Source organism: Monodelphis domestica, chromosome 2, assembly GCF_027887165.1.
Source record: "Monodelphis domestica isolate mMonDom1 chromosome 2, mMonDom1.pri, whole genome shotgun sequence".
Taxonomy (NCBI): Eukaryota; Metazoa; Chordata; class Mammalia; order Didelphimorphia; family Didelphidae; genus Monodelphis; species Monodelphis domestica.
In genome coordinates, this window is record NC_077228.1 from 206,216,462 (window position 1) to 206,243,145 (window position 26,684).

At 38.1% G+C, this 26,684-nt stretch overlaps 1 pseudogene; it reads right to left on the reverse strand.

Moving 5' to 3' along the window:
- Positions 1-561: 561 nt before the first annotated feature.
- Positions 562-675, reverse strand: LOC130457694 (U6 spliceosomal RNA; annotated as a pseudogene).
- Between the last annotated feature and the right edge of the window lie 26,009 nt (positions 676-26,684).

A 26,684-nucleotide genomic window follows, 5' to 3' on the forward strand; every position in this document is an offset into this window, starting at 1 on the left:
TATTCTGTGTAACTGGATATTTCTCTTCCTTTGGCCTCATATTTCTTTTGTAAAATAAAGAAGGTGGTTGGACTATATGCTCTAAAAGGTACCTTCCACCTCAGACCTTTAAGGTTATGGGTGTCACCCATCCACCTCCACCACTGTTATCCTAAGCTTCCCTGAATAAATTATTATAGGTTCTTTGCTTTAGGATCCCACAGCACTGAGCACAGTGCTAGCCACATATCAAAGACTCAGAAATACTTGAGGGATGACTGACTGATTGTAGTTCTAGGTTTCATTAATTTATGTAAATCTTTCTTGAACCTATGTCAATTTTAAGTCTGTGCCACCTCTTAGGAGCAAGACTGTGTCAAGTGGTATTCTCAGGTTTTGAATGATACTGATTTAAGTAACACTCAAGGCTTCCCTTGGGTTTTCTTTATGAAAGCCTTCATTGACAGCGGCAGGATTGGTGAATAATTCAACACATTCAATTAAATTTTTAAAAATTTATTAAGCACTTGATAGTCTCATGCATGGATGATAGTCTCTCTATAAATGACATGTCTAGACTTAAAGAAGTTGCCACTAAGCTAGTCCAAGCATTCTACATGTCATACTTGTGCAGAGGCCATGCTAATCTTCTCTGTACCATTCCAGTTTTAGTATATATGCTGACAAAGCAAGCACCAACCATTCTGGAGAATAATTCAGAACTATGCTCAAAGAGCTATAAAATTGTATATACCCGTAGATTCAGCAATACCACTACTAGGTCTGTATCCTAAAGAGATCAAAGAGAGAGGGAAAGGATCTATTTGTACAAAAATTATTTATAATAGTTGTTTTGTGGATGGCAAAGAATTGGCAATTGAGGAGATGCTCATCAACTGGGGAATGGCTGAATAAATTGTGGTATATGGTTGTGATGGAGTATTATGTGATGGTAGGGCAGGCACATGGTTCTGGGGAATGAGAGCCAGGCCTAGATATAGGAGATCCTAGGTTCAAATCTGGCCTCAGACATTTCCTAGCTGTGTGACCCTGGGTAAATTACTTAACCCCCATTGCCTAGCCCTTTCCACTCTTCTGCCTTAGAACCAACACATAGTATCAATTCCAAGATGGAAGGTAAGGGCTTTACTCTTAAGGGATGGTTTAAAAAAAAAAGGCAAGACCTATATGAATTGATGCAAAGTGAAATGAGAAGAACCCGGAGATCATTGTGCAATAACAGCAATGTTGTAATGATGACCAACTATGAATGACTTGGCTATTGTGATGAGTACAGTGATCCAAGGCAATTCCAAAAGACTCATGATGAAAAAAAAAAGGCTATCCACCTCCAAAAAGAGAATGGATAAACTCTGAGTGAAAAATGAAGTATAATCTTCTCACTTTCTTTATATTTCATGTTCTTTTTTAAACATAGCTAATCTGGAAATGTTTTGCACAATTTCACATATGTAATTGATATCATATTGCTTCTTAGTGGATGGAGGAGAAAGTAGAGGGAAGGAGAGAATTTGGAAGTCAAAATTTTAAAAGAAGAGAATGTTAAAAATAAATAATATTTTTTAAAAAGAAGTTACTACTAAATAGGAGGGTGGTTCTCCCTAGAGAAGTGAATAAAAAAGATCTCAGCCAGTTTCATCATTTTCATAAGAATGACCATTTCATGGGACCCTGGGTAATCTCACTCTGTTTGCTCAAGATGAACATAAGCTAAAAAGAACATATGAAAAAAAGATGCAGCTTACTTCCCTTTGCAAAGAATGAAGAAGTAGGGAAATCCTATGTAGAACTTGATGAGTTCTTCCTAACTAGGGTAATGTACCTCTTGGTGTCTTTTTTTTTTTACTTTTTAAAAAGCTATTCCTTTTTAACATTATATTTTAAAACATTTAACATTTTAACATTTAATATTATTTAACATTTAACATTATTTAACATTTCAACATTCTTTTCTTTTTAAATTTTGAGTTTCAAATTCTCTTCCTTCTACCTCTCACTCACTGAGAAGGTGAGCATTGTTATATGAATTACACATGTGAAATCATGCAAATCACATTTCCATATTAGCCATATTTCAAAAATAAGCAAAAAAGTTAAAGAAACAGAGAAAATGATGCTTCAATTTTCACTCAGAGTTCATCAGTTCTCTCTTTGGAGATGGATAGCACTTTTTTCTTCATCAAGAATCCTTTGGTTTATAAGAATGCAAAGCATTCCTCAACTGACAACTGACAACTGACAGTAAAAGGATATGAACAGACAATTCTCAGATGAAGAACTTAAAACTATCGTTAGTCATATGAAAAAAATGCTCCAAATCACTATTAAAGAAATGCAAATTAAAACAACTCTGAGGTACCACTTCACACCTATCAGACTGGCTAATATGATCCAAAAGAGGAAAATGATACATTTTTGGAGGGGATGTAGGAAAACTGGGACATTAATACACTGTTGGTAGAGCTTTAAACTGATATCGTTCTGCAGGACAATTTCGAATCATGCCCACAGGGTCATAAAAACTGCATACTCCTTGACCTAGCAATACCACTACTGGGTCTCTATCCCAAAAAGATCAAAGATAAAGAAAAAAAAAGACCTATATGTACAAAAATATTTATAACAGCTCTTTCTGTGATGGCAAAGAACTGGAAACTGAAAGGATGTTCATCAGTTGAGGAATGGCTAAACAAGTTGTGGCACGTGATTGTAATGGAATACTATTGTGCCATAAGAAATGAGGAGCAAGACCATTGTGGGAAGCTTTATACCTTCCTAAAAAAAAAAAAAGCCCACAAACAACCAAAAATAACTCCATAAAATCAACATTAAAAGTGGCAAAAAAAAAAAAGGAGTCCAGAGTTAAACTGAACAGCAAAGAACAAGGGAGGAAGGTTTCTAACTTCCTTGCCCTCAGTCCCACATCCATAGGTCCTGGGGAAAGGAACAGAACAAACAGAGGGAATCCACAAGGCAATCCTGGAGGGCAAGATTAGGGGCCTCCTCTTGGTTTGCTGAGCCAGGGGTAGCCTAAGGCTAACACCGGAATCTGAATCAGAAGTCTTAGGGCCTGGGTGCAGCTATGTCTGCTGTGGCTGGCCCAAAGCTGGGGACTGAAGGGACTGAGTGGTCACCTCGAAGTGGGCTGATGCCAGGCCCCGAGGGCAGGAACTCAGATCTCATTGTCAACAAACAAGGGATTTTGGAGGCCTGAAAAACACTGACTGGACACTTGCTCTGTCTAGGACTGCATCTGTGCGAAAAGAGGAGGAAGGAGCACAACAGTGAGTATGTTTGCTGAGGTCCTGGGGCCTATCAGCTATGGTTACTTCCGGGAGAGAGAAGTCCCTGGTAGTTGCCACAGGAGGAGGCAGACTGGCTGCCTTGCAGTTGCAGTAGCTGAACTGCCTGAGAGCTCTGGCTCGAGCACCTGAGATCAATCACTGCTACTTGAGTTGGGATGGAGAGTATGTATAACCAGACTCTGAACCATAAAAATTGCAATAACTAAACAGAATCCAGGAAAATACACACACACACACACACTCACACACACACACAATCCTGAAACCTTAGATAATATACATCAACAAAATAGGAACCCTGGGGCTGGGGGGGGGGGGGGAGCCATAATTATGCCTATTGGCCTGGTTGCTAAAAAAATTTTAATTAAATAGATATGATCAAGCAAAGGAGAAAGAACCCAACTGTTGATAACTATTAGGGAGACAGAGAAGATCTCGGCTCAAATTCAGAGGACAGTGAAAAAAAAACACCTACTTCAAAAATAGCAAAGAAATGCAATTTTGAACCACAAGCTCAAAAATAGCTTTTGGAAGAGTTTTTAAAAGACCTTAAAGGGGGCAGCTGGGTTGCTCAGTGGATTGAGAATCAGGTCCAGAGATGGGAGGTCCTGGGTTCAAATTTGGCCTCAGACACTTCCCTGGGCAAGTCACTTAACCCCCATTGCCTATCCCTTACCACTCTTCTGCCTTAGAAACAATACACAGTATTGATTCCAAGATGGAAGGCAAGAGTTTTAAAAAGAAAAAAGAAAAAAAAATACCTCAAAAACCAAATGAGAGAGGTGGAAGAAAAATTAGGGGGGAAAATAAGAGCACTGTAAGAAGATTAAGGGGGAAAAACCACCCCTTGCCCCCCAAAAAGAGATCCAGCACTGCCCTGGGTGTTTTTAAAGGATGGGTATGGATGGCAGTCTTGAGCTCAAGGGAATATAATGGAATGAGCCAACATGGTAGTAGAATAGAGCAAGAGGAGGCAGGGTGGAATGGCTACCTAATATGGAAAAGGAATGAGTGGAGGAACTGCCACAGAAAAGGGGATGAGAGGGTGGAGGGCTGGGAGTACTAAAACCCAACACTCATCACACCTGGGATAAAAAGAGAACATACACAATTAAAAGAGTAAACATTTTCTCAACATACAGAGAAATAGGAGGGAAGGTAACTGGGATACAGGAGGGAACTGGGAAGAGAAAGGAAGACAAAGGTATAAGAAAAGGGAGGGAAAGACCTAGAGGAGATATAAAGAGGTAGGGAGGTAAAATGAGGGGATAGGGGGAATCAAAAAGTAGAAGGGCACAGCTGGGGGATAAGGAAACAATTTTAGGGAAAGTGGGTAAAATAAGAAATAAAGGTAAGGGGCAAAGGATAAGGGTGGGCCAATTTGGAAGTAGGAGAGCAAGGGGAGAGGATAACAGGATTATTGGGAATGGAGCTATTGTGCAGGAATAAATGATAAGCAGGATGATTTCAGAAAAAGCTGGAAAGATTTATATGAACTGATGCAGAGCAAAATAAGCAGAACTGGGAAAACATTCTACACAGTTGACCAGCAGCATTGTATAATGTCAATTGTCAAAGATTTAGCTACTCAGCAATACAATGATCTGGGACAGTTTTGAAGGACTTATGATGAATGCTATTTACCTCCAAAGAAAGAATTGTTTGGAGTCAGTTGCAGATCAAAGCATACTATCTTTCACATTATATCATTTATGGTTTTATTTGGAGGTTTAGGTGTTATATAAGTATTCTCAATGACCAATATGGACATGTGTTTTGCATGATAATATATGTATAATCCAGATCAAATTGCTTACCATCTCTAAGAGGAGAGAAGGAAGGGAGGAAGACAATTTGAATCTTATAATTTCAGAAACCCCATGTTGAAAATTGTTATTATAAGTTATTGGGAAAGTAAAATATTTTGGAATAAAAAAAAGAAAAACCCCCAAATGGGCCCAGGAAGAGTCAGACACAACTGAAATGACTGCAAAATAATAGTTTGTAAACCCTTCTCCAACTCTAGTGCCTATTATAATGTTGGGCACAAAGTAGGCAGTTAATAAGGACTCATTGAGCAATTGTTGAGGGACTTTATGACAAATGGCTTATTTTTAAAAGTCCATGTAGTCATCCCAAGAGTCTACAATCACTTATCAAGCAAGTCGGGCTCTTTGCTAAAATGCGAAGTTACAAAAGAAAGACAATGACAGGCCCTGCCCTCAAGAAATTCACATTTTAATAGAAAAGCTATATGTTTTTAAAAAAATTTTTTTATTTCACTAAATATTCCCCCCAGAAAATTTTTCACACTCTTTTTTAAAGATTTTTGAGTTCCACATTCTTTCTCCCTCCTAGCACAGTGCTATCCCTTGAGAAGCCTAGCAATATGATATTAATTATACTTGTCATGTCATGCAAAACAAATTTCCATATTAGCCATGTTGCAAAAGGAAACATACACAATAAGAAAAATAAAGTTTAAAAGATATGCTTCAATGTGCACTCAGAGGTGACCAGTTCTCTCCCTGGAGATGGGCACCATTTTTTATCATGAGTCCTTGGAATCGTCTTAGAGCACTGTCTTCATCAGAGTAGCCGAGTCTTTCACAGCTGCCCTCCCCAACAATATTGCTTACTGTGTACAATGATTTTCTCCTGATTCTGCTCATTATACTTTGCATCAACTCACATAAGTGGGAAGATTATATGCAAATAAATGAGTGCATACAAGATATATCCAGAATGAGCAGATTATAATCTTAAAGGGAAAGACTGTAGAAATTGAGGGGAAGGGTACACTGGAAAATGCCTCCTAGTAGCATTTGAGCTGAGTCTTAAAGAAAGCAAAGGATGCCAAGAGGCATGAATAAGGAGAGAGTCCATTCCAAGCATGGGAAATAGCTAATATATCAGGGAGGCCAGTAGAGCCCAATCATAGGGAGGGAGTCAAGTGTAAGAAAACTTGAAAGCTAGGAAGGAACTCAGGAACCTTGGGAACTCTTGGTAGTTTAACCTAGCCATGGCAGGAGGGATGGGGGTGGGGGGCAGATGGGAGGAGGAGGTGCGGGATTCACGTGAAGTTTTTATGACAATGCCTCTGTGAGTGAGGCCTAGTAAATCTTGTCTTGCAATCTCCTGAGCAGGGGGGAGATGACAGTGTCTCTGGAGTCTTGAACAAACTTTGGGGGTTCACTGTGGTGTTGCAGTTTTGCAACTCTAAACCTGAGAATTTTCATTTATATTGCATTAAATGGCACTTTGCTAACATTCCAAGACTTCTTGGGCTAAAATGTCTACAAAATGTCCAAAGAAAGAAAGTAAAAGAGAGAAAGAGACAAAAATAAACAGAAAGGAAGGGAGAGGATTTTCCCTGGCTTTTAGTGTTGTAAATTGATTTTCTCACTTTTTTGATAACCTTTCTAGGCCTTGTTTTCTCACGTGTAAAATGAAGGGGGTGGGAGGGGGGGGTGAATTAGTCCCCAAGGTTCCTTCCAGCTCCAATGCTTCTGTGATTCTCTTGAAATTGAGTGAAGGTTCAAAGATGCTGGGTCCCTGCTGTCTCTCTGAATAGAAAGATTCCAATCTTGGAAGTCCTAAATGTCTGTGATTAGCATATCTAAAGACTTTCTCTGAGGCTCCTTTAGCTGTCTTCTTTTGTCTGTAGGGTCTGTAGGCTTCTCTAGCTGGATGGGGCCCACCGAAAGTGTCATGTCTTCCTAACAGAAATATCAGGTCCTGACACCCTGATGGGTATTGTCAGTGCCCTCAGGACCAAGAGTCATGTCCTATTCCTAGGGTTGCTTAAACAACTGGGTTCATGGTATTATTTTGTGAATTGTTTAAAATTCTTTTCCCTTTCCCCCACTCACCCCTTCCACTGCTAATCTCATCTGCTTCTGAAGAACTCTGGGTTCAGAAGGTTATAGCTTGAGCAACCTTATATTACTCTAGCTCCAATTTTGTTATATTTTTGTCCATTTTTTCCTTTTCCTCTTCTTGGCAAGAAGTAAAAACCTTAACCAGAGCTCTAAAAACTGACTAATATTAGTCAATAAAAACTAACATATATTTTCTTTTATGCATTAAAAATGTGATTATATTTCATTATATTATATATTTCACAACAGATATTTTATTATATAGTATTCTTTTATATATTTAAAATATTATTCTGAGAAGGTGTCATAGATTTTATGAGACTGCCAAAAAGATCCATGGCATAAAAAAAAGATAAAGAACCCTTGGGATATAGTGAGCAGTGTGTTGGACCTAGAGTCAGAAAAATCTGGCTTTGGATTCTGTTTCTGACACTTATCTGCATGGTCCTGAACAAGTCTCTGAGTCTGCTTCCTTATCTGCAAATCATCTCACTGTTGCATAGTAAACATTTGTGGTAAAGTAGAGATAGAGTAGAGTAGGGGCAACTAGAGGGCTCAAAGGATAGAGTGCTGGACCTGGAGTCAGGAAGATACAAGCTGAAATCCGGCCTCAGAAACTTACTAGCTATGTGACCCTGGGCAAGTTGCTTAACCCTGCTGGCCTCAGTTTCCTCACGTGTAAAATGAGTTAGAGATGGAAATAGCCACCCACTCCTGAATCTGTTCCAAGAAAACCCCAAATGGGGTCAGAAGGAGTTGGACATGACTGAAACAACTTAACAACAACTCAAGTCTCCTTGGTTCATGAAGTCATCTTTTTGTTGTTGTTTTTTTAAACCCTTACCTTCCATCTTAGAATCAATACTGTGTATTGGTTCCAAGATAGAAGAGTGGTAAGGGCTAGTGTAACAGTTAAAATTTAGGAATATGGGGAGACTGAGGCAGGTAGAAATTAGTTTCTCTCTGCAAGGAGTATTATATTTTTTAAAGGTTTATTAAAGGTTAAAGATTAAAGAATAGACAAGTAAGAAACATGTGCCTAGGACAGAGGTCTAGACAAAATAACCTCACATCACGCAAGAGACGTGTCTGCTCCAAAACGGAAGTCCAAAAAAAGAGAGAACCCAAAAACCTTTGCCACCAGCTTAAATCCTTCCTCGATCTCAGCCCACCTCAGAATTCCCGTGAGATTACAAAGCATTTTGGGGAAGTGGAGCAAAGGCTTGTGGGGATTGTAGTCCTGTATTCGAGTCTATTTTTTACACTAGGCAATGGGGGTTAAGTAACTTGCCCAGAGTCACACGGCTGGGAAGTGTCTGAGAACACCTTTGAATCCAGGACCCCCTTTCTTTGGGCCTGGTGCTCTATCCACTAAGCCACCAACTGTCCCCTCATGAAGCCTTCTTAATCATTACAGTCCCCACTGACTTCTCTTTGTTGAATTCTGCTATAATTTTTACCTGTTTCATTCTTGGTACTATGTTGGCCTGACAGACCATTAATCAGTTCTCAGATTCAAATTTTAAGATGCTAGAAATAGAAAAAATAAAAGAAAAAATAAAAAAAGACACTTATTGTTTATAAGGCAAGAAGTACTTTTTTGGAAGGATATACAAGATTCTCTGGCATGGTGGTAGTAGTAGTAGTAGTAGTAGTAGTAGTAGAGTCTTAGTAGTAGAAGTTGGCTGACTAAAGCCCACCTCTGGTACTTATGGCTGTGTTGAGAACAAAGGCATATCTCTCTAATCTTTGGACAATTCTATTGTAGATGTCTCTACTAAGAAAACAGACTGGATGTAGTTTGTGTCAGCGGAGACAACTTTGATGTGGCCCTGGGTCAGGTGCAAACCCCCTTCCTCTTAGTCCAATCCCATTAGTCCTAAAGAGGAAGCCCTGATATTTAGTACCAACTGCCCCAGGCTCCCGATTCTTACACTCTGAGTCTCACTACAAAGATATTTCTAGCAATGGCCAAGAGCCAGCACCAACTATGAGCTGACAAACTCCTATGACCTCATTAGAATAAGAAGTATCCAAAAGCCCAACTTCAACTCATACAGACAACTTGCCACCATGGCAATTGGTCCATCTCTAAAGTCTCCAACATAATTACAAGCCCTGAGGCTAACTCCTTTATAGAAGTGTGTCCAGCACATGGAATAACCATCAGGTCAACGAGGAAGGGCAAGTTCCTTCCTTACTTTGTTCTGGGCAGCCAGATGATCACATAAATCAACAATCTGTGCTATAATTAACAGGATGTTGACTGTAGCCAAGAAGGAGAAACAACATATTGTATCGTACCATCCATCGATCCAAAGGGGGTTCATTGGCCATTTCAGAGCCGGGCATGAGTGATAGTAAATCTTTCCCCAGCCTAAGAACACAATTTATCTCTTCTGAAATGACCTTGCAAAGTATCTCTAAGGTGATACGACAAGGCTGGAGAGTAATGGTACATGCCTGCCTTATCTCAGGAGGGAAGAAAGGGTAGTCAGTTGACTCCGTCAATAAGTATTTATTAAGTGTTTACCATGTGCCAGACAATGTGTCCTGGGAATATTTAAAAAAAAAAGGAATGAAAGCAAAACAAAGAATCCCTGCCCTCAAGGAGCTCACCTTCTAATGAGACAAACAAAATATAAATATCTTAGGTAGGAGCTAAGACCATTTCTGGAAAATAGAAATGTAAGTATGACATGCAAGTTGCATCTATCACATAAGAAGTAAAATCAGTACAGACTTGGGATCCTCTAAGCTAATTTATGGATCGGTTGTACAACATCCACCTCCAATGATATCTCATTGTTAGCATTCTAATTGCACAGGAGTACAGCTAGAGCACTGAATCTTAAATCAGGAAACAAAGTAAACTACCGGTCTAATGGCATTATTTTTAGTCAACCAAGCCAGAAAATCCCATTTAGAATTATCCACCAGAATAGTTCAGTATCACTGACTCTAGTTTCCTGGCTGGCACATAAAGCATTGGTTAGAAGGGATCCCAGAAATTATCTGACTCCTTCATCTTACAGATAAGGAAACTGAGCACTGAAAGAAAGTGTCTTGCCTATGTTCTCTTCTCACAGAGGGTAAATCAGAAAGGTTATATTCAGACTCGGATCTTCTGACTAAAATGTTCTCCATAATGCTATTTGGCTTCTCAACTTCTGTCAGGAGAATTTTGCATTCCCAAATGAATGGCAAAAACTACTTAATCAATAAACATTTGTTGTTGTTGTTGTTGTTGTTGTTGTCTGACTTTGTGACCTCTTTTGGGTTTTGTTTGTTTTAGCAAAGATATTGGAATAGCTTGCCATTTCTTTCTCCAGCTCATTTTATAGATGAGGAAGCTAAGGGCTCAGCTAAGTGACTTATCCGGAGTTACAAAGCTGGTATCTGAAACTAAATTTGTACTCACGAAGGAGTTTTCCTGATCCTAAGCACAGTGCTCTATCCACAGCACACCTAAGTACCCATTTTAGGCCAGGCACTGTGCTAAGCCCTAGTGTTGTTGTTGTTTGTCCTGTTTAGAAAGGAACCAGTGTCGATCATGGTGGTGATGTCTTGACTTTCCAGTGATTTGCATTTAAGTAAAGCAGAGTTGTACAAAGTCTTCAGACCCTCTCTCTCTCTCCCAGAGTCATTGACGTCCAGTGGCAGGACAAAAGTCAAGATGACTGGTGATAGCTCAGGATGCAGTGATGGCCTTGGTATCCTCCATGTCTGACCAAGCTATAAGCACTCCACAGAGCCTGCATCAGCCACCTTCATGGCCACAGGAATACAGAAAGAAGCAAAAAGCAATCCCTGCCCTCCCTCAAGGAGTTTACAATCTAATAGAAGCAGGACCAGCAAGGGCCTTGGTCTGGCCCCACTAACCTCCTAGGCAATGTCCCCAGATAATAAGCATGAGAAAAGCAGGAAGTTAATGAGGCCCATTGCTCAGAGGGATTAGTGTGTCTGGCTGGGTGACAAGCCCACATGCTTCTTTTCACTAGAGCATAGAAATCCCTCCAAGATGTTCTTGCCCACGTAGCATCACATTCTGTTTGAAATTCTCACCAGAGCATGGGAATCCCTCCAAGATGTTTCTGCCCACACAGCATCAGTCATGTGGATGGATTAAGGAAGAGCAGGACCTCTAAGGCTTTGGCTCCCCCAAATAGCTTTCCTTTTCCACTCCAATTTCTTCCAGTATCTGATCTACAATTCATCTGTTAGCCTCCAGCCATTGTATTTTAAAGCATGAGTCTCCCTTTAAGAGAGATAACACATCAAATCATTAACTAACCGTTAATATCTTATATGAATTAATTTCTCATCATCAAGTCCTTGTTGAAAACATTTCTATGACTCTTTAAGGTTTATCAAATACTCTCCCTCACCATGCTCTTGTAAGATAGACAGAGCAAGTATTGTTACCTCTTTTTAAGGATAAGGAAATTAAGCCTCAGAAGTGATTTGCTCAGGGTCATATAGATACAAGTGTCAGAATCCAGTCTTCACTTTCCAAGCCCAACACTATCTTTGCATTACCAAACATTGAATGATAATCTTTCTTTCACCCATCCCTTCAAACACACACTCATAATCTTACCCCTAGATGGGATGTACAGGGTGTTCAGGAAAAATTAGCACCTCTGGCGTGAAGGGCTACTTTTCTCCTTTGGTGTCCACCTGCCACCCAGCTCTCACCATCGGCTTCAAGAAGCTGTAGCATAGATATGAAGGGCATGGAGCCATAGGAAGTGGCTTAGTAGTAGCAAAATCTGAAACCCTCTGACAACCCTTCCAAAACAATCTTCTAAAAGCACCTCAAAATGATAGGAGTCAAAAACCAACAGCAAGACAGAAAGAAGGGGCTCTCCTGCAGGGGGGAAAAACTCGAAAGGGAGGCAGAGAGAATTGAATTTCACAGTTAATTTCCAGTTAAGGGGGAACTGGAAGTGAAACTGCACAAAGAAGAGTGCTGGCTGACCATTCCCCACATACTGCACTAGGTACTGAGCCTAAGAATAGGCCAACTTTGGGATCCTGGGACACTGCCTCCACCAACAACAGAGCACTGCACACCCCAAACCTACCCCTTGAAGTCTCAAGTCCTGGCACCAGCCTACAGAGAAGCCCATAATCCCATAGCCCTCAGCCCTTTCTAGCCTGTGCTACAGTGAAGCCCTAGCCACAGGGCAAAATAGCTGAGAGTGCTGAGTCCTCCAAGCTATCAACAGAGGAGATAGAATTAGCATTTCAGAATTCCCAGTCCACAGACAAAAAAAAAGCTGGGAAAGTGAGCAAATAGCAAAAGAAATACCTACCCACTGAGAATTTCTATGGAGACAAAAAGCAAGGAAGAAAATCAATAGGGGACAATAAGATCTAAGCAACCACATGCAAACTTCCAAAGAAAAATGTCAGTTGGTCTCAGGTACTGGAAGAACTCAAAAAGGAATTAAGAAATCAAATAAGACAGGTAGAAGAAAAATGGGGGAAAATTAAAGTAATGCAAAAATAAAATAACAGCTTTAAAAGCAAAATTTGTCAAGTGGGAAAAGAGGCACAAAAATCCAATGAAGAAAAAGAGTTCCATGAAAAAGTAGAATGGACCAAATGGAAAAAGAGGATCAAAAGGTCATGGAAGAAAATCAGTCTTTAAAAATTAGATTGGGAAAATAAGCTAATGACTTCATGAGACATCAAAAAAACCCACAATAAAATGAAATAAAAACAATGAAAAAAAATAGAAGAAAAATATGAAATATCTAATTAAAAAAACACTTGGTCTGGAAAAATAGATCCACGAGAGAAAATTTAAAAATTATTGAGGGGGTGGGACAGCTAGGTAGCTGGTGGATTGAGAACCAGGCCTAGAGATGGGAGGTCCTAGGTTCAAATCTGGCCTCAGACACTTCCCAGCTGTGTGACCCTGGGAAAGTCACTTAACTCCCATTGCCTAGCCCTTACCACTCTTCTTCCTTGGAGCCAATATACACAGTATTGACTCCAAGATGGAAGGTATGGGTTTAAAAAAAGAGAGAAAGAATTATTTAATGACCTGAAAGTCATGATAAAAAAGCTTAGACATCATATTACAAGAGAAATTTCCCAGAAAACTTCCCTGATATTCTTGAACAAGAGGATAAAATAGAAATTGAAAGAATCTACAGATCACCTCCTATAATAAATTCCCAAATGACAACTCCTAGGAATGTTATAGCCAAGTTCAAGAGCTCCAGAAGACTTAGAATGTGATATTCCGGAAGGCAAGGGAACTAGGTTTACAAACAAGAATCAAATAGCCACCAAAACTGAGTATATTCTTTCAGGGGAAAATATGGTCATTTAATAAAATAGAAAATTTCCAAGCATTCCTGAAGAAAAGACCACACTAAAACAGAAAATATGATATCTAAATACAAAATTCAATAGAAGTGTAAAAAGGTATCTAAGAATAAGAAAAAAATTAAGGGTCTCAATTAGATCAAATTGTTTATATTCCTACATATATATTCATATTCATATATATGGAAAGATAATATTTGTAACTTTTAAAAATTTTAATTATTATCATAGTAGTTAGAAGAAGTATACATAGACGTGTGGTAGTAAATTGTTTAGGATGATATGCAAAAAAAAAGGTCAAGGGGCAGCTGGGTGGTTCAGTGGATTGAGTGTCAGGCCTAGAGATGGGAGGTCCTAGGTTCAAATCTGGCCTCAGACACTTCCCAGCTGTGTGACCCTGGGCAAGTCACTTGACCCCCATTGCCTAGCCCTTACCACTCTTCTGCCTTGGAGCCAATACACAGTATTGACTCCAAGATGGAAGGTAAGGGTTTAAAAAAAATTTTTTTTAAAAAGGTCAAGGGAAAAAAGAGGATTATGCTAAAAGAAATGTCAAGAGAGAAGTAAAATGGGGTAAATTATATCACACAGAGAGGTGAAATAATTTAAAAGGGTGTCCAAATTGTAAGAGTTTAAAAAATTGTGGATACCATTTATAATAATTAAAAATTAAACTATGAGTGTATTAGTAGCTTTATTATAATAAAGTAGAGTAGTAAAGAGAGGGAGGGGGCAGCTGGGTAGCTCAGTGGATTGAGAGCCAGGCCTAGAGATGGGAGGTCCTAGGTTCAAATCTGGCCTCAGCCACTTCCTAGCTGTGTGACCCTGGGCAAGTCACTTGACCCCCATTGCCTAGCCCTTACCACTCTTCTGCTTTGGAACCAATACATAGTATTGACTCCAAGACAGAAGGTAAGGGTTTTTATTTAAAAGAGAGAGAGAGAGAGAGAGAGAGAGAGAGAGAGAGAGAGAGAGAGAGAGAGAGGGAAATGTAGGAAGGAGATAGGAAATTATCTAGACTACCACTCTAAGTCTGCTCTGAAGAAATCTAGCTCATTCCCCCCACAACATTTCAATATCTAGCCAGAAGAGCAGGAGAGTCTAACCAAAGAGAGCATCCCACCAAAGACAGGAGAAAAGCTGAAAAGCCAGTGTCTCTGGCCAGGGTCTCTTCAACCCAAGTGAGCCACCAACCCAGAATCCCTCTTTCAGCAAAAGTCACCAACACAGAATGAATGCTTAGCTCTTCAGTCTCACCTTTTATAAGCTCTTTTCCCACCTCTCTTTCCTATCTCTGGTTTCTACCTCCTTTCACTGTGAGTTGGCTTATCTCTGTACATCTCAATGGTAAAAAGGCCCCCAGATCCCTAATTAAAATAGAGGGAGGGGAAGTCCAAGGCCCTGCTTGATTAAGTTAAAAAGAACAAAAGGAATTTAAATGCCTTTTCACAGAGGCCTAGGGTTGGGGGACTGTGAATATTACAGTGGAGGGGAAGATGGGAAGATGAGGGTATTGACAAGTAATACTTAAACTCATTGGAATTGGCTCAGAGAGGGAAAACAGCCGGATTCATTGGAATATACAATCCTATCTTACTTTTAGAGTAGAAGGGGAATAAGAAAGGGGGTGGTGGGGAGGAGAGTAATATAAGGCATGGGGAAGTTGTGGGGGGGCATGATTAAAAGACTATAGTGGAGTAGGAGAGGAATAAGAAGGTTGATGGTGGAAAAGGGAGTAATATAAAGGATAGGGAATGATTAAAAGCAAAATGCTTGTGTGGAAAGACAATGAAAGGAGGAAGGGCAGGATTAAAAAAGGAAAACAAGATGGAGGGGAATACACAGATGGTGATCATAACTGTCAATGTAAATGGGAATGACAACCAAGTCAGGGAGACCAAAAACAGAGAAAGAAAATTACAGACCAATTTCCTTAATGAACATTGATGCAAAAATCTTAAATAAAATACTAGCAAAGAGACTACAGCAATATATCATAAGAATTTTTCATTATGACCAAGTGGGATTTATACCAAGAATGCAAGGCTGGTTTAATACAGGAAAACTATCAGTATAATTTCCCCTAAGAATAATCAAACAAACAGAAATCACATGATTATCTCCATAGATTTTTTAAAAGCCTTTGATAAAATACAACACTCATCCCTATTAAAAACATTAGAAAGCATAAGAATAAAAGGGTCTTTCCTAAAAATAATTAATATTTATTTTAAAACATCAGCAAGTATCATCTGCAATGAGGATGAGTTAGAACCCTTCCTAATAAGATCAGGAGTAAAACAAGGATGCCCATTATCACTACTATTATTTAATATTGTACAAGAAATGCTAGCTTTAGCAATTAAAGAAGAAAAAGAAATGGAAGGAATTAAAATAGGTTATGAGGAAACTAAACTATCACTGTTTGCAGATGCTATGAGAATATACTTAGAAAATCAACTAGAGACTTTCGGGTAAGCATGGTGGCAGTCTAGACACAGGACGCTTCCTCTCCTCAGCCCCCACCGACATAGACTACCTCAAAAAAACAAAAAAAAACATTTTCATAAGTACAAAAGGACTCTACAGTAGGGTGCAGCATTGAAGGTACATGGGATTTGGACATTTCCACACTATAAGGGGGTGAAAAAGTTCCCACCCAAATGTGAGCTGATCTACCCTCCCACACCCAACCTATGGAGCCAGAGTCAGAGCCAGTGTGCGCCAGAATCAGCAAGTGAGCAAGGGGCACTTCTAGAGTGAGCAAGGGGCACCTCTAGAGCGAGCAAGGGGCACCTATAGGTCCTTGAGAGCTGACTAAGACCACCAAAGACCTACCCCTGAGAGCAGCTACACCTGAAACTCCAGTGGGCAGGGGAGCACAGACTGTGGGCACGACTGGGAAGGAAGCACACAGAAAAGCCACAAAATGCTGAGGCTGAGGAGATTTGAGAGCTTGCCTCAGGCAAAATGCTTGCTCCTTAACTCCATACACAGAGAACCTGCCCATCTCACTTAGATTTCTGACTAAAAATGGAAGGTAAAACATCTACAGTGATGGCAAATTGTGCACAGGAGCAAACACCCTCCAAGAAAAACAAAAAAAGGCAGTGACCCTCGAAAATTTTTACAGAGGAAAAACCCAGGCTACAGGGGAAATACAGGAGGAAATTCAAACGAAGACAAAACCTTCTTTAAAAATGGAAATTGTCAACAATCTCTGGAAGAATTTAAATTGGAGCTTAGCAAAAAGATGGAAGCCTTCTGGCAAGAGAAGTGGGAAATGGTTCAAGGACAAAACCAAAAGATTATAGCAGAAAATCAAAAGATTAAAGCAGAAAAACAGGCCTTAAGAACCAGAATTGAGCAACTGGAAACCAATGATCTTACAAAACAGCAAGAATTAATAAAGCAAAGTCAAAAGACTGACAAAATAGAAGAAAATGTAAAATATCTCACTGACAAGGTGACAGATCAGGAAAACAGAGGAAAGAGAGATAACGTGAGAATCATTGGTCTACTAAAAATCCAGAAATAAACAGAAATCTTGACATCATGCTGCAAGAAATCATCCAAGAAAACTGCCCTGAAGCTCTAGAACAAGGGGGGGAGGGGGGAGGGAAATAGACATTGAAAGAGTTCATAGAACACCCTCTACACTAAATCCTCAAAAGACAACTCCCAGGAATGTAATTGCAAATTCCAGAGCTTTCAAGCTAAGGAGAAAATTCTACAAGATTCAGATACCAAGGAGCACCCATCAGGATCACACAAGACCTGGCAGCTTCCACACTAAAGGACCACAAGGCCTGGAACACGATATTTGGAAAGGCAAGAGAACTGGGTCTTCAACCAAAAATCACCTATCCATCAGAACTGACTATCTACTTCCAGGGGAAAGTATGGACATTCAACAAAATAGAAGATTTCCAAATATTTGTAAAGAAAAGACCACAACTAAGTGGAAAGCTTGATATCCAAACACAAAGATCAAGAGAAACATGAAAAGGTAAAGAAGAAAGAGAGGGAAAAGGAGGAATTTTTTTATTCAAACTCTCTTCTTTAAGGGATACAATTAGATCAAAGTGTATATATTAATATATGAGAAAATGTTATTTGTAACTCAAAAATTCTATTCATTATTATAGTAATTAGAAGAATCACTCATAGGAAAATATTGGGGCATTAAGGGCTATAAGATGATATACAAAAAAAGAAAAAGGGTGGTGGGGGGAATCAAAGATAGTACCAAGAGATACTTGAAGAAATAAAATAAATAGGATAATCTTTTTCACACAAAGATACACATGGGAAGGGGAGGGGAAGAATACTCTTATAAGAAGGAGAGGAAGAGAGTACTAATAGGTAATACTTAAACCTTACTCTCAGTGAAATCAATTTTGAGAGGGAAGAGCATCAAGATCCATTGGGATCTTGAATTCTATCTTATCCTACAGGGTAAGTGAGAAGGGAAAACAAAGGGGGGGGGAGTACAAAAAGGGATGGAAGGAGAGGCGGAAGGGAACTTAACAGACCCTAAAAAAAAACCAAGAAGGGAACAAAAAGGGAGGGACCAGAAAAGGAAGCATATCAAGGGAGGGGATTAGGGGGTTTGATTAAAAGTAAACCACTGATTTAAAAGGATATAGCAAAAGAAGAAAGAACAGAACTAGGAAATGATATCAAAATGCTAGGAAATTCACAAGTGACAATCATAACTTTGAACATGAATGGGATGAACTCACCCCATAAATGTAGACGAATAGGAGAGTAGATTAGAATCCAAAATCCTACCATATGTTGTCTACAAGAAAAACACCTGAGATGGGCAGATACTCACAAGGTAAGAATTAAAGGTTGGAGCAAGACCTATTGGGCCTCAACTGATAGAAAGAAGGAAGGAGTTGCAATCATGATATCTGACAAAGCCAAAGTAAAAATATACCTGATTAAAAGGAATAGGGAAGGTAAATATATCCTGATAAAAGGGAATATAGACAATGAGGAAATATCACTAATCAACATGTATGCACCAAATGGCATAGCATCCAAATTTCTAAAGGAGAAACCAGTAGAATTGAAGGAAGAAATATATAGTAAAACTATACTAGTGGGAGACCTGAAACTACCACTATCAAATTTAGATAAATCAAATAAAAAAATAAATAAGAAAGAGATAAAAGATGTGAATGAAATATTAGAAAAAATAGAGTTAATAGATATATGGAGAAAAATAAATAGGGACTAAAAGGAATACACCTTTTCAGTAGCACATGGTCCATTCACAAAGATTGACCATATACTAGGTCATAAAAACATGGCAAACAAATGCAGAAAAGTAGAAATAATAAATGCAACTTTTTCAGATCATAAGGCAATAAAAATAATGATCAGTAAGGATACATGGAGAGCCAAATAAAAAATTAATTGGAAATTAAATAATATGATTCTCTAAAATTGGCTAGAGAACAAATCATAGAAACAATTAGTAATTTCATGGAAGAAAATGACAACAATGAGACATCCTTTCAAACTCTATGGGATGTAGCCAAAGCAGTACTCAGGGGAAAATTTATATCCTTGTGTTCATATATTAACAAATCAGGGAGGGAAGAGGTCAATGAATTGGACATGCAAATCAAAAAATTTGAAAGTGAACAAATTAAAACCCCTCAGAAGAAAACCAAATTAGAGATCCTAAAAATTAAAGGAGAAATTAATAAAATCAAAAGTGATAGAACTATTGAGCTAATAAATAAGACTAGAAGCTGGTATTTTGATAAAGCAAACAAAATAGACAAAGTACTGGTCAATCTAATAAAAAAAAGGAAAGACGAAAACCAAATTAACAGTATCATAGATAAAAAGGGAGAACTCACCTCCAATGAAGAGGAAATTAAGGCAATCATTAAAAACTATTTTGCCCAAATATATGGCAATAAACATGCCAATCTAGGTGATATGGATGAATATTTACAAAAATATAAATTGCCTAGATTAACAGAAGAAGAAATAGAATTCTTAAATAATCTCATATCAGAAAAAGAAATTGAACAAGTCATCAAAGAACTTCCTAAGAAAAAATCCCCAGGGCCTGATGAATTCACAGTTGAATTCTATCAAACATTCAAAGAACAGCTAATCCCAATACTATACAAACTATTTGACATAATAAGCAAAGAGGGAGTTCTACCAAATTCCTTTTATGACACAAATATGGTACTGATTCCAAAGCCAGGCAGGTCAAAAATGGAGAAAGAAAACTACAGACCAATCTCCTTAATGAACATAGATGCAAAAGTCTTAAATAAGATACTAGCAAAAAGACTCCAGCAAGTAATCAGGAGGGTTATTCACTATGATCAGGTGGGATTTATACCAGGAATGCAAGGATAGTTCAATATCAGGAAAACTATCCACATAATTGACCATATCAACAAGCAAACCAACAAAAATCACATGATTATCTCAATAGACGCAGAAAAAGCCTTTGACAAAATACAACACTCATTCCTATTGAAAACACTAGAAAGTATAGAAATAAAAGGGTCTTTCCTAAAAATAATAAACAGTATCTATCTAAAACTATCAGACAACATCATCTGCAATGGGGATAAACTAGATGCATTCCCAATAAGATCAGGAGTGAAACAAGGATGCCCATTATCACCTTTATTATTTAGCATTGTACTAGAAACACTAGCAGTAGCAATTAGAGAAGAAAAAGAAATTGAAGGTATTAAAATTGGCAATGAAGAGACTGAGCTATCACTGTTTGCGGATGATATCATGGTCTACTTAAAGAATCCTAGAGAATCAATTAAAAAGCTAGTGGAAATAATCAACAACTTTAGCAAAGCTGCAGGATGCAAAATAAACCCACATAAGTTATCAGCATTTCTATATATCTACAACCCATCTCAGCAGCAGGAATTAGAAAGAGAAATTCCATTCAAAATCACCCTAGACAATATAAAATACTTAGGAATCTATCTGCTAAGACAAACACAGGAACTATATGAACACAACTACAAAACATTTTCCACACAACTAAAACTAGATCTGAGCAATTGGAAAAACATTAACTGCTCATGGGTAGGACGAGCTAACATAATAAAAATTACCATCCTACCCAAACTTATCTATTTATTAAGTGCTATACCCATAGAACTTTCAAAAAACTTTTTTACTGGATTAGAAAAAAAAAACCATAACAAAGTTCATTTGGAAGAGCAAAAGATCAAGTTTACCTAGGGAAATAATGAAAAAAAATGCAAAGGAAGGTGACCTTGTAGTACTAGATCTCAAACTACACTATAAAGTAGTGGTCATCAAAATAATTTGGTACTGGCTAAGAGACAGAAAGGAGGATCAGTGGAATAGACTTGGGGTAAATGACCTCATCAACACAGTCTATGGAAAGCCTTAAGATTCCAGCTTTGGGGAGAAAAATCCACTATTTGATAAAAACTGCTGGGAAAATTGGAAGACAGTGTGGGAGAGATTAGGTTTGGATCAACACCTCACACCCCACACCAAGATAAACTCAGAATGGGTGAAAGACTTGAACATAAAGAAGGAAACTATAAGTAAATTATGTGAACACAGAATAGTATACATGTCAGACCTTTGGGAAGGGAAAGATTTTAAAACCAAGCAAGACTTAGAGTCACAAATTGTAAAATAAATAAATTTGACTACATCAAATTAAAAAGGTTTTGTACAAACAAAACCAATGTAACCAAAATTAGAAGGGAAATAAACTGGGAGACAATTTTCATAACAAAAACCTCTGACAACGGTCTAATTACTCAAATTTACAAAGAGCTAAATCAATTGTACAAAAAAATCAAGCCATTTTCCAATTGATAAATGGGCAAGGGGCATGAATAGGCAATTTTCAGTCAAAGAAATCAAAACCATTATAAGCACATGAAAACGTGTTCTAAATCTCTTATAATCAGAGAAATGCAAATCAAAACAACTCTGAGGTATCACCTCACACCTAGCAGATTGGCTAACATGACAGCTATGCAAAGTAATGAATGCTGGAGGGGATGTGGCAAAGTAGGGACACTAATTCATTGCTGGTGGAGTTGTGAATTGATCCAGCCATTCTGGAGGGAAATTTGGAACTATGCCCAAAGGGCGATAAAAGACTGTCTGCCCTTTGATCCAGCCATAGCACTGCTGGGTTTGTACTCCAAAGAGATAATAAGGAAAAAGACATAAGAATATTCATAGCTGCACTCTTTGTGATGGCAAAAAATTGGAAAATGAGGGGATACCCTTCAATTGGGGAATGGCTGAACAAGTTGTGGTATATGTTGGTGATGGAATACTATTGTGCTCAAAGGAATAATAAAGTGGAGGAATTTCATGGAGACTGGAACAACCTCCAGGAAGTGATGCAGAGTGAGAGGAGCAGAACCAGGAGAACATTGTACACAGAGACTGATACACTGTGGTACAATCAAATGTAATGGCCTTCTCTACTAGTAGTAATGCAATGATCCAGGGCAATTCTGAGAGACTTATTAGAAAGAAAGCTATCCACATTCAGAGGAAAAACTGTGGGAGTAAAAACACCAAAGAACAAAAACTACTTTATTACATGGGTTGAGGGGATATGATTGGGGATGTAGACTCTAAATGAACAACCTAGTGCAAACACCAACAACATGGAAATAGGTTCTGATCAAGGACACATGTACAACCCAGTGGAATTGTGCTTTGGCTTTGGGAGGGGTGGGAGTAGGAGAGGGAGGAATAGAAAATGATTTTTGTAACCAAGGAATAATGTTTGAAATTAACCAAATAAAAAAGTAATGATAAAAAGAAAATCAACTAGAAAATTAGTTGAAATAATAACTTTAGCAAAGTTGCAGTATACAAAATAAATATACATAAATCATCAGTATTTCTATATATTATCAACAAAGCTCAGCAGCAAGAGGTAGAAAGAGAACCGCCATTTAAAATTCCTCTAGACAATACAAAATACTGGGAATCTATTTGTCAAGACAAACTCAGAAATTATACGAGCACAATTACAAAACACTTTTCACACAAATAAAGTTGTATCTAAACAATTGGAAAACATTAATTGCTCATGGGTAGGCCATGTTAATATAAAAAATTATAATCCTACCAAAATTAATTTACTTATTCAGTGCCATACCAATCAAACTACCAAAAACTATTTTCTAGTACTAGAAAAAATAAAAACAAAATTTATTTGGAAGGACAAAAGATCAAGAATATCAAGCAAACTAATGAAGAAAAATTTGAAAGATGATATGGCCTAGCAGTACCAGATCTTAAGCTATACTATAAAGCAGTAATCATCAAAACAATCTGGTACTGGCTAGGAAATAGAAGGGTGGATCAGATTATGGGTACCCAGATTATGGGTAAATGAACTCAGCAATCTAGTGTTTGATAAACCCAAAGATCTCAGCTTTGGGGATAAGAACTCACTATTTGACAAAAACTGCCAGGAAAATTGGAAGATATGACAAAAATTAGGTTTAGATCTCACACCTTATACAAGATAAGATCAAAATGGGTATGTGATTTAAACCATAAGGAGTGATATTTTAATTAAATTAGGGCAACATAGAACAGTTTATCTGTCATCTATGGAGAAGGGAAGACTTTATGACCAAACAAGAGACAGGGAACGTTATAAGGTGTAAAAGGAACAATTTTTTAATGTTAAATTAAAAAGGTTTTGTGAAAACAAAACAAATTTAATCAAGATTAGAAGGGAAACAACAAGCTGGGGGAAAATTTTTATAACAAATTTCTCTGGTAAAGGTCTCATTTGTCAAAAATAAAAAGAACTAAGTCAAATTTATAAGAATCCAAGTCATTCTCCAACTGATAAATGATCAAAGGATATAAACAGGCAATTTTCAGATGAAAAAAATAAAAGTTATCAATAATCATATAAAAATGTTCTAAATCCCTCTTGATTAGAGAAATGGTTGGTCAATTTGACAGTAAAGGAAAATGATAAAGGTTGGAGGGGATGCAGCAAAATTGGGACACTAACGCATTGCTGATGGAGTTGTAAACTGATCCAACCATTCTGGAGGACAATTTGGAATTATGCCAAAAAGACTATAAAAGAATGCATACCCTTTGATTCAGTAATACTGGTACTGGGTCTGTATCCCAAAGAGATAAAAATAAACTGGGGAAGGGCCAATTTGTACAAAAATATTATCTTTTTGTGGTGCAAAGAATTGTAAACTAAGGGGATGTCCCTCAGTTGGGGAATGGCTGAACAAATTGTTGTATATAATGATGAAGGAAGGATATTGTGCTATAAGGAAGGGTGGACAGGATGACTTCAGAAAGAGCCAGGAAGACCTCCATGAACTAATGCAGAGTGAAATAAGCAGAACCAGGAAAATATTGTACACAGTAAGAGTGATATTGTGGGGTAATCAAACAGACTTTGCTACTATGAGCAATACAATGATCCAGAACAATTCTGAGGGACTTGTGAAAAAGAATGCTATCCACCTCCAAAGAAAAAAACTGTTGGAGTGAAGATGAAAGCCTATGATTTTTCATTTATTTGGGTATGCTTGGGGATTTTGGTTTTACAAGATTACTCACTTACAAAAATGAATAATATGGAAGTATGTTTTGTATGATAACCCAGATTGAATTGTTTGCCAGCTCAGGAAGTGGGGAGGGAAGAAGGGAAAGAGACAATTTGGATCATATAGCTTTGTTATTAAAATAAAAAATATACAATAATTGTTTTAAAAAGAAGCTGTAACATATGCAGTGGCCATACCCTGGTAAATCATTTCAACATATGGTTGAGGGTAGCCAATGGACCACAAACCCATCAGTGCATAAAAAGATGTCTCAAGGCAGAAGAAGCTGATAAGAACAATTTGTCCCAACAGCAATGAAGGCAGCTGAAGCATGTGTTGTCAAGCACTTATAGTTTGGTTAGTGTAGGATTCCAGGCATATACATCTGGAAAATGTGGTTGATGTATTAATATTATATTATACTTGATCAGAGCAGTTAATGAGACAGCTCAGAGGCCAGAAGAATCTCTGGACCTGAGCCACAGAGGGCTTAGCTCTGGCCTGGTCAAACAGCATTCCAATGCACGATTTATGATCAGGCCACACGGTCTTTGTTCTAAGAGTTTGGAAAGCCTGGGCTGAATTTACTCACGCCTCTAGCTTGTATGTCATTAACATGTCAAGCCAATGTAAATCCACTATGCATTGTTACATATGTATTAAGTGCCTCCCACTCATTACCTTAATAAAGGCAGGAACGGGCAAGACTCCTCCCTCTTCTCTCTCTGACTGGCTTTCTGCCATCTGGATAGCTCCTTCTCTGGAGCCCCACTATGGTCTCTAAAGACCTTACCCTTTGTTTCCTCCTGCTTGGAAGCTTCTCCCCTGTAACTCTGATTTCTATCCTCACACTTGATCTCTATTCCTATCTAGGAATCTCCTATTCCACGTGTTCCTTGTTATTTATATCTTCCTTCACTGAATACCCTATAAAGGAAGATATCAAAGGGGCAAGCGCCTTCCCTTTTAACAATTAATCTGTCTGTGTCTCTCAATTTAGCAATCCTTTCTCCCGGTTTCTTTCTCCTCCTCAAGTTACACCCACTAGGAATTTCTTTTGTGCAGCGGTTGCTGGCCAGCTGCTGTAGTTAGGCATTGAAACTACCAGGGTCACTCACCCCATGTTAGCATTGATCCTCTTCTAAAACAAAAGAGAAACAACTTCTAGGTAAATAAAGATGGTTAAGGGTGGTGGTAGATGGAGGAGGAAGTTCTAGGAGAAGAAACACTTGGTGACAGCACCCTCTTGGGATTAATGATCTGTGAGCAATTGAAGGAGTGGAATTGGCTGCATAGGCAGATGACCAGTGCTGGAAGGAATCATGCTTGGGAGATACTGGCTACTTTGATGCCCTAGAGCAAAATTTTAGCTGCCCCACTCCAGTTATAGCTCTCCTATCTACTGTTCCTGGGTCTAACATTAATGTACTGTATGACCCTGGGAAAATCACTTTCCCTCTCTGGGACCCAATTTTCTTCTCTACAAAATAAGAGTTTTGAACTAGGTATTTTCTAATATTCTTTCCAGATCTGACATTCAATAACTAGCAGGGTATTTAGTTATTTTGATTCAATTAAGTCTAGGAGTATTGATAGTCTTTTTTAAAAACCATTTTTATATTCTTTAATATTTTATTTGTTTTAATTAGCAAAGTTCCATCTTGGCATCCTCCTATCCCACCCCAACCTTTTCCAACTGAAAAGACAAGAAAAATAAAACTCATTACAAACACAGTCAATCAAAACAAATTTCCAGATGGGTCATGTTCAAAAGATTTTGTCCCATTCTACATTCTGAGTTCTTCACCTCTCTAAAAGAAGGAATCTTGGTTGGTCATTATGCTGACTAGAGTTTGGCACAATAATATTCCAACACATTTATGTACCATGACTGCTCATCCAATCTTCAATTTATAGGCACTCTCTCAGATTCCCATACTTTGTCACTCTTAAAACAGCTATAAATATTTTTACATGTTCTTAGAGTTTGTTTTGCTTAGGATTAATCCTCTTAATGTACCCTCCAATTCCCCCACCCCTTTGTCCTCCTTTTTTTAGTTCCTTATTGATTGAAATTTATTTCTTTGCCCAACTCTGTGTGTGTTCTTCAATCATTTTGACAAATTCAGAGTGAGGTGAGGCATCAGCCACTCCCCCTCTATCCACCAATCCTGTCTTCTTCATTTATATGTATGTCTGCTCAGGGATTCCAATTACATGAGATAATTTTCCATAACCTTCTTTTCCCTTCTCCACTACCATATATTTTTCTCTTTTTCTATTCTTTTCTTTAAATCATCAAGGCACAACAGAATCACTCTTAGGCTTTATCTAATTGAATTCCCTTCCTGGAAACTGATACTTTTTTGTTGAGTAAATTTTTCTTGGCTGAAAGCCCATATCTTTTGCTTTCTGGAATATCACATCCCAAGTTCTACTTTTTTTTTTTTAAACCCTTACCTTCTGTCTTGGAATCAATACTGTGTATTGGTTCCAAGGCAGAAGAGTGGTAAGGACTAGGCAATAGGGGTGAAGTGACT